Genomic DNA, 9,010 nt, shown 5'->3' with positions numbered 1-9,010 from the left:
TTGCACACTTACTAAACTTCAATAGAGCATAAACATAACTTTCATATGCACCAGGAAACCAAAAACAAAATCATGTGACTGTATTATCATATTCACTTTATTGCAGTGGTCTAGAACCAAACTTGGAGAAGGAAATGGCAACCCACTCCAGTGTTCTTGCCTGGAGAATCCCAGGGATGGGGGAGCCTGGTGGGCTTCCATCTATGGGGTCGCACAGAGTCGGACACTATTGAAGTGACTTAGCAGCAGCAGCAGCAGAACCAAACTTGAGATATCCCTGAGGTTTGCCTGCATACATCTTAGCACCTTGCTATTTTTATCCAAATAGACTTTGACAAAGTAGGAAAATAATCCTTTTCATATTCATTTCTTCAAATGCAGAATCACTTTCATTTCCTCTATAACATACAATGTTTCTGCTTCAATTACTGAAAGAATTCCTTCATTCTGAGCTTCTAATATGTAGAGTTTTACAAGTCCCTGTAGGGAGAAAAGATTCCTATCAAAATTCATGGCCAAACCTGGTCCATGGCCAAACCTGGCCCTCGCTCTCCTGACTTTGCTTCTGTGTGTAACTGGCGTCTGCGTGCCTCCAGTCCTGTGCAGTTATTTGGAACTGCGATTTATGTGCATTCCACTCTGTTGTCAGGCCTGTTCACTTGGTGCTGGGAGCTTGCGTTCAACCTCAGTCAACCACGCTTCAAGTTTCTGGGCCTCTAGTCACAGTTTCCCTATGTATATGCTTCATATACATATATATACACACACACTATATATATATAGAGAGAATGTGTTTCATATACATATATGCATATATTTAATTTGTGCGCCAAGCTGGTTGGGTCTCCCATTTGAGGATTCTTTAGACAGTCACTGTTCGTTTTTGTTAGGCCATCTCTTTGACCCATCTCCATTTGGATTTCTTTATTCAATTCACTGACTTTATATAGCTTTTTTCATCTTTGTTGAAGGGAAAGATTGCTGGAACTCTCTTATGTTGCATTCCCCCCAACCCCCCACTGTACCACACTTTAGGTTTTTAAAGACGTGAATTTGAGGTTTGAAGATCATGAACTCATTGGAGCAATGAGTTCCTTTTACTGTATGAGAGATTTATTTAATTTAATTTTAATACTTATTATTTTATCAGCTGTGTTGGGTCTTTGCTGCAGCGTATGGGCTCAGTAGCTGCCCAGTGCAGGCTTAGTTTCTGTGGGGCATGTGGGATCTTTGTTCTCCAGCCAGGGATGAACCCACATACCCTGCATGGGAAGGTGGACTCTTAACAACTGGACCACCAAGGAAGTCTCATGAATAGCCCTAACTTTTCTTTGGATTTGCTATCAGATTTGACTTCTGATTTGCCTTCTCTGCAATTTGAAAGACTATTATCAGATACAGTACATGTCATTGGCTGAGTGTTATCCTTAGATGTCTCTAGGAGGCTCAGTCTCTGACTTGACAGCTTCTATTATCAACTGTGCCATTTATTTGATCATAGATTCAGCTGTCTTAACTATGCATTTCACATAGACTGCTATTGTCTGTTGATAAATCTCTGCATGTCTTCATTAATTTTCTGGTTCTCACTATCCTTCTTTCCTCCATTTCTTGTATTTTCTGAAAGATATGTGAATATGGATATAAGAGGCTTGGTATATGGATATATGAGTATGGTAATATTCATACAAGTCCTGGTCAAATTCCTTTTTTATTATCTGAAACTGGTCTTTTTTAAAATATTTATTTATTTGGCTGCACCAGGTCTGTAGTTGCAGTATGTGGGATTTAATTCCTTTACCAAGGATTGAACCCAGGCACCCTGCATTGGGACCTTGGAGTCTTAGCCACTGGACCACCAGGGAAGTCCCATGAAACTGGTCTTTATTTCAATTTGGGGTTTTTGTGTGTGTGAACTAGGGGTTATTTTTTAAATTTATTTTTAATTGGAGGATAATTGTTTACAATGTTGTGTTAGTTTCTGCCATATAACAACAATGAATCAGCCATAAGTATATATATATTCCCTGGTTGAATTTCTTGAAGACTTGGTGAATAATCTGCTCTGCTGTCCTCTGTTATTGAGGAGTTGTTGGTGTGCCTTTTTTTGTTTGTTGGTGTGCCTTTTCAACACCTACTTTTTAAAATACAAATAATGGTATGATTTTTTTTTCCCAAAAACACTGCTGTGTTCTTTCCATCTTTGGGAATCTCACACATACCAGCTTTTACTTAATTTACGTTGCTTTCAGCAAGTGTCTAATGGTGGCTCTGCCTTATGTGCACCATGAAAAGTGCGATTTCCACTCTTCTCTGGTCTTCAACACAGCAGGCTAACTCCACAGTGACCTGCGAGGTCAGGTTCTCCAAGGTAAGTTCATGCTGTCCAGCGTGGCCACTCATTTTGCTCATGGGATGAGAAAGGACACTTTACATGAGAACATGCTTGTATTCTTCGTCCTCCTTCTAGGTTTTTTTTTTTTTTAGGTTGCTATTTCTTCAGAAGATTCCTGACTTGCTTTGTATAGCTGAGTTCAATCTCTGTCTGACAAATGTGATGTATTTCTTAAGAACACCAATTCCTCACTGCATATGTTTTCCTAAGTCAAACGGATCCCCAAGTTCAGTGCCCCAGTCCAGGTGTAGGGGTCGGGAAGGGGAATTGAAGTTTTCATTTATTTATTTATTTATTTTTTTGTAAATTACTTTATTTATTTTTTTTATTTATTTTTTTTCCAATTTTATTTATTTATTTTTTTCAAGTTGAACAGACTAAATTTCTTTAAACAAACTTACTTATACTCCAGAGTCCTTTAAAAACTTAATAGCATTTATACATTGAAGGTATTTGATTTTCTTGTAACTAGCACTTCAAATGCAACAAGCATTTGAAGCAACAAGCATTTGACCCAACAAGTAAAACTTTCTACAGTTCATAACTTTTATAAATAAAATAAATTAAATGTACAGTGAATAAGTTCTCTGAAATATTTCAATATTTCTGCAGGTTTAGTAACATTGTAAAATACATTTCAACTAAAATTCACAAATCTAAAAACCTGTTAGGCATTTTTAGGCGTTTTAAGATGGAAATGAAGACCAATAAACTTGAACCCAAAGCAATAAAGAAAATGGCTACGGGATCGTACTTATCAATAATTACCTTAAACATAAATGGGTTGAAATTTTCAAAAAGGCTAGGAAACAATTCTCATAGCCATCAATAGTTCAGTGTTGAGTTCATGAATAGTTTTTAAAGTTTGGGACAAACTGTAGTATTTGCTATTTGAAGTACTATTTGTAATTGGCATATTACGATGTAACATTGGGGAATTGAAGTTTTTAAAACCCTTTGCTTTTTGCTAAAAAATAGTTGACAAACTGTGAGTTGTCTTTTGTTTATTTAAAATTTTAGCTCCACAAGAAGCCAGAAAAGGACTAATCAAAGAAAGAACAAGGAAGTAAATAATAAGCATAAAAGCATAATTAGTGAGGTAGGAAAGAAAAGATAGTGGAAATAATAAATCAAAATGCTGGTTCTTTTGGGAAAAATTAACAAGATCAACAAATCAATAGCTAAACTAATTAAGGAAAAAAGGAAGGAAGCACAAAAAATAAGAATGCGCATAGGGGAAATAACCATAGGAACAGAGGAAACTAAAAAATAATTGAGACTATTTTGTACAACTTTATGTAAATAAATTTCAAACCACAGATAAGTAATTTCCAAGAAAAAAAATTTCCCAAAATTGACCCTTGTGGAGGGAGAAAACAGACCAGTCTCCATAAAATAATAGAGAAGTTTATCAAATAAATACAGCTATATATACCATATATCAGACTTCCCTGGTGACCCAGACAGTAAAGCATCTGCCTACAATGCAGGAGACCTGGGCTCAATTTCTGGGTCGGGGAGATCTCTTGGAGAAGGAAATGGCAACCCACTCCAGTATTCTTGCCTGGAAAATCCCATGGACAGAGGAGCCTGGTAGGCTACAGTCCATGGGATCGCAGAGTCGGACATGACTGAATGACTTCACTTGCAATTTACTTGCAATATATACCATATAGAGGGGAATTCTATCAAATTCCTCAAACAACAGATAATCCTAACATTATGAAAATTGTTACAGGGACTTAAAATTTTTTTAAAAAAAGCTAAATCCTTTTGTTAAGCAAGTATATAAATTAATAAAATTAAACTTGTTTTAAAAATCCTGAGGGACTCACAAAGAACTATATTAGAACCAGTAAATGAGTTCAGCAAGGTTGTAGGATATATTGATATATATATATCAATATATCAGTTGTATTTCTATACACTAATAATGAATAATCTGAAAATAAAATTAGAACAATTCCACATACAATAGCATAAAAAGAATAAAATACTCAGGAATAAATTTACTTAAGTATAGGATTTGTACACTGAAAACTGTAAAACATTACTGAAAGAAATTGAAGATCTACAATAAATGGATAGACACCACCTGTTCGTGAGTTGGAATATTGTAAAGATGGCAGCACTCTCCAGATTGATCTATATAGATGCTACACAATCTCTTTCCCTGTGGCTTCCTTTGTGGCTCAGCTGGGAAAGAATCCACCCGCAACGTGGAAGACCTGGGTTCAATCGCTGGGTTGGGAAGATCCCCTGGAGAAGGGAAAGGCTACCCACTCCAGGATTCTGGCCTGATAGTTCAGGTAGTTCAGACTGCTTTGGAAAACAGTCTGATAGTTTCTCAAATAGTTTAACAGAGTTACCATATGACCCAGCAATTCTAGATATCTACCTGAGAGAAGTAAAAGCATGCCAACACAAAATCTTCTATATGAATGTTCATAGCTTTGTTTCTAGTAGTCAAAAAGTACAAACAATACAAATGTCCATCAACTGATGAATGGATAAACAAAATGTGCTATATTTAAAAGGAATAAAGTACTGATACATGCAAAAAGTGTTCATTAATGTTGAAATCATTATGCCAAGCGAAAGAAGCCAGAAAAAAAAGACCACATAGTATTCTATTTACATGAAAAATCCTAAATAGACAAATTCTTAGAAGAAGAAAGAAGACAGGATTAGGGATAAGATGTGACTACTAATGGGTATGGAGTTTCTTTTTGTGGTGATGAAAATATCTGGAATTATATAGTGTTGATCCACACACAACTTTGTGCATAAACTAAAATCCACTGAAGTGTACACTTTAAAATGGTGAACCTTATGTTTTATGAATTATATCTCAATAAAGCTGTTACTTTTATAATCTATACGAAAGTGGAGGCAAGAGAATAGGAAAGAACTCTATAAAGTGATAAGAAATTACTTCCAGTTGATGCTGTTAGGATATAAAAGTGCAATCAACTGGAAGCAAGTCCATGAACTGGTAGAAGGATAAATAAATTACTCTGGCCACACAGCGGAATAGTACACAGTAATAGAAAGGAAGGAACAACTAGTATTTTTAACAATTATGAATCTCACACTCATTATGCTATGTGAAAGAGGCCAGATGATACAAAGTGCTAAAATACCATCTGATCCCATTTGTATGATATTCTTTTTTTTTTTAAGTCGCTCAATAGTGTCCAACTCTTTGCGACCCCTTGGACTATACAGTCCATGGAATTCTCCAATCCAGAATACTGGATCTGGAATCTTTCCCTTCTCCAGGGGATCTTCCCAACCCAGGGATTGAACCCAGGTCTCCTGCATTGCAGGCAGAGTCTTACCAACTAAGCTATCAGGGAAGCCCATGATATTCTAGAAAAGGTAAAATAAGAGAGAGAGGAATTAAATCAGTGCTTGCCAGAGGGTCGGAGTGGAAGAAGATTGACTGCAAAGGGATAGGGAACTTATTGGGGTGATGGACATGTTCTGTATCTTGCCTTTGGTGCTGGCTACCTAGTTTGATACATCAGTATAAATCAAACTATACACGTAAAAAGTAGTGACTATATCATACTTCAATAAACCTTCTTTTTAAAAAAAGTTTGAAAGTATACTTTATATGCTGACTTTTGTGTAAGTAAGGGAAATAAAAGTCTATATACAACCCAGCAATCCCACTGCTGGGCATACACACTGAGGAAACCAGAATTGAAAGAGACACATGTGCCCCAATGTTCATCGCAGCACTGTTTACAATAGCCAGGACATGGAAGCAACCTAGATGTCCATTGGCAGATGAATGGATAAGAAAGTTGTACATTTACACAATGGAGTATTACTCAGCTATTAAAAAGAACACATTTGAATCAGTTCTGATGAGGTGGATCAAACTGGAGCCTATTATACACAGCGAAGTAAATCAGAAAGAAAAACGCCAATACAGTATATTAATGCACATATATGGAATTTAGAAAGATGGTAACGATGACCTTATATGTAATACAGCAAAAGAGACACAGATATAAAGAACAGACTTTTGGACTCTGTGGGAGAAGGCGAGGGTGGGATGATTTGAGAGAAGAGCATTGAAACATGTATATTACCATATGTGAAACAGATCGCCAGTCCAAGTCTGATGCATGAAACAGGGCACCCAAAGCCGGTGCACTGGGACAACCCTGAGGGATGGGATGCGGAGGGAGGTGGGAGTGGGGTTCGGAATGGGGGACACATGTGCACCAGTGGCTGATTCATGTCAGAGTATGGCAAAATCCACCACAAAATCGTAAAGTAATTAGCCTCCAATTAAAACAAATAAATTAATTTTAAAAAATATGTTGTGTCTGCTTATTTTTGCAAAAGGAAAGATTGGAAAGATAGACCAGAAATTTAATGAGATTGGCTTACCTAGAGGGGCTGGGTGGGAATGCAGGGGAGGAAGACAGGAAAGAAGGAGAGTTTCCTGAATACATCTTTTTCATATAGTTTTGACTTTTTAACTGTGTTATTATTTTCCATATTCAAAAAACAAGAGTAAATCAGTGAGGATGGGGGAAATACTTAACATTCTAAAATGAACTTAGCTGCAAGTCAAATTGGTAAAAAACTCATACAGTAGAAAAAATAATGATTAGTTCAAGAACTCTGAACACAGCCCTCTTTTTTTTTAAAAAAAAAAAAACCTTTTTATTTTGTATTGGGATATAGCTGATTAACGACGTTGTGATGATTTCAGGTGTACAGCGAAGGGGCTCAGCCATACATGTGCATGTATCCGTTCTCCCCCAAGCGCCCCTCCCATCCAGGCTGCCACAGAACACTGAGCAGAGCTCCCTGTGCTATACAGGGGGCCCTTGTTGGTTATCCATTTTAAATAGAGCAATAAACACAGTTCTCTTAATTGGACATATTCTGAGAGTTTAAAAAATCTACAAAGAAATTTTGAATTTTACTTGATATTTTTGTTGTTGACAGTGGTATGAGTGTAACAATTCTGAAATCATATTGTGTGTATTGTAGGATTGAACAAATGACCTAACTATATTGATATTGTTGGGAGTGAATGTTTTCACTGTGGAAAAAGGAAGATACCAAGAGAGAATTAGCCCCTGGAGCTGGGAGCTAAGCTGTGGAGTTTATTAAAACACTTATATTATTAAATTATTATAATTAAAACTTATGAAGTAAACAATTTAAATTAAAAGTAAACAATTTCACAGAACAGCAACATCAGAGAAGGTCACTCATTTGGTGATAGATCCAAAAAAAGCAGGGTTACCTTATAATCATGTCCACCACTTCCCTGTGGCTCAGATGGTAAAGGATCTGCCTGAAATGCAGCAGACCCAGGTTTGATCCCCCTGGGTTGGGAAGATCCCCTGGAGGTGGGCAAGGCAACCCACTCCAATATTCTTGCCTGAAGAACTCCCTGGACAGAGGAGCCTGGTGGGCTACAGTCCCTGAGGTTGCAGGGTCATACACAGCTAAGCAGCTACACTTTCACTTTCACTTTACCCTATAATCATGTCCAAACACAGACCAAAAAAAAAAAGTGAATATTGTTTTTTGTTCTAGTTGTTTTTTTAGAAAATTATTTATCTATTTATATTTTTGTTTGTGCTGGGTCTTGTTGCTGCATGCAGGCTTTCTCTAGTTGCAGCGAGTGGAGGCTACTCTCTAGTTCTAACGCAGGGGCTTCTCACTGCGGTGGCTCCTTTTGTTGCAGAGCATGGGTCTAGGCCCATGGGCTTCAGTAGTTGTACCACGCAGGCTCAGTAGTTGTGGCACAAAGGCCTGGTCACTTGGCGGCATGTGGAATCCTCCTGGACCAGGGATGGAACCTGTGTTCCCAGGATCAGCAGGTGGACTTCTATCTACTGGACCACCAAGGAAGTCCTTGAGTATTGTTTAAACCACAAAATGGCCCAACACTGTGATTGGTAGCCTTGTTCCCATGCTTCTCTCTTTCTAGATAAGAATTAAGATACCTGCCCATAGAATTAGTTTTGCCTCCTTACCAGCCATATTCAGAGCAAAGCCCACTCCCTCAAACCTTTCTCCATAATAATCCAACACAAGCCCGAATCCTGCTAAGTTCTTCCTGACACACTCCCCCTGGGACATTCCGTGGCTCCCCAAGTTGAGCGGTTTCCCTTGCCGCAACAGGTCAATAAACGTAACTTTGTTCAACTACAGATGGGCTTCTGGTGACCTTTGGCTGATGAAGGAGCTTTACAGATGGAGAACACAGAAATGAGAGGAAAACTTTTGTGGTGTTAGAGTGAAACTAGGGTTATCCATTTGAATGCCATGATTTTTTTTTTTAAATGTGTTCATGTATCTTCTAAATCTGTCCACTGGGAAATAACACTCCAGCAGCACTGGACATGAATATCTCCCAGATTTTCATTCCTAAATATTACCCATTTAAAAAGAGCCAGGGCTTTTTGGAGAAATGGTCGATTCCAGGGCTGGGACAGGGAAAGTGTGAGGTAAGCCTGGAATATGTCGTGCGACAGAAAACAAGAAAAACATGAGGACATGTCAAAGGTCACAGGCATGAGCTGGAGAGGCTGCCATTGGTTAAACTTGAGACAACTTCTGTATCAAAAATGA

General features: G+C 37.8%; 1 pseudogene; it reads right to left on the bottom strand.

The window, feature by feature from the left end:
• Positions 1 to 363: 363 nt before the first annotated feature.
• LOC129540080 (formin-binding protein 1-like) lies at positions 364 to 8,518 on the bottom strand (annotated as a pseudogene).
• Positions 8,519 to 9,010: the final 492 nt, after the last annotated feature.

The sequence above is a fragment of the Moschus berezovskii genome, chromosome 11, assembly GCF_049115385.1.
Source record: "Moschus berezovskii isolate FMDL1 chromosome 11, NW_MosBer_1.0, whole genome shotgun sequence".
NCBI classification, from domain to species: domain Eukaryota; kingdom Metazoa; phylum Chordata; class Mammalia; order Artiodactyla; family Moschidae; genus Moschus; species Moschus berezovskii.
The sequence above is the reverse complement of the archived record's forward strand: the minus strand, read 5'-3'. Positions and strand labels throughout refer to the sequence as shown.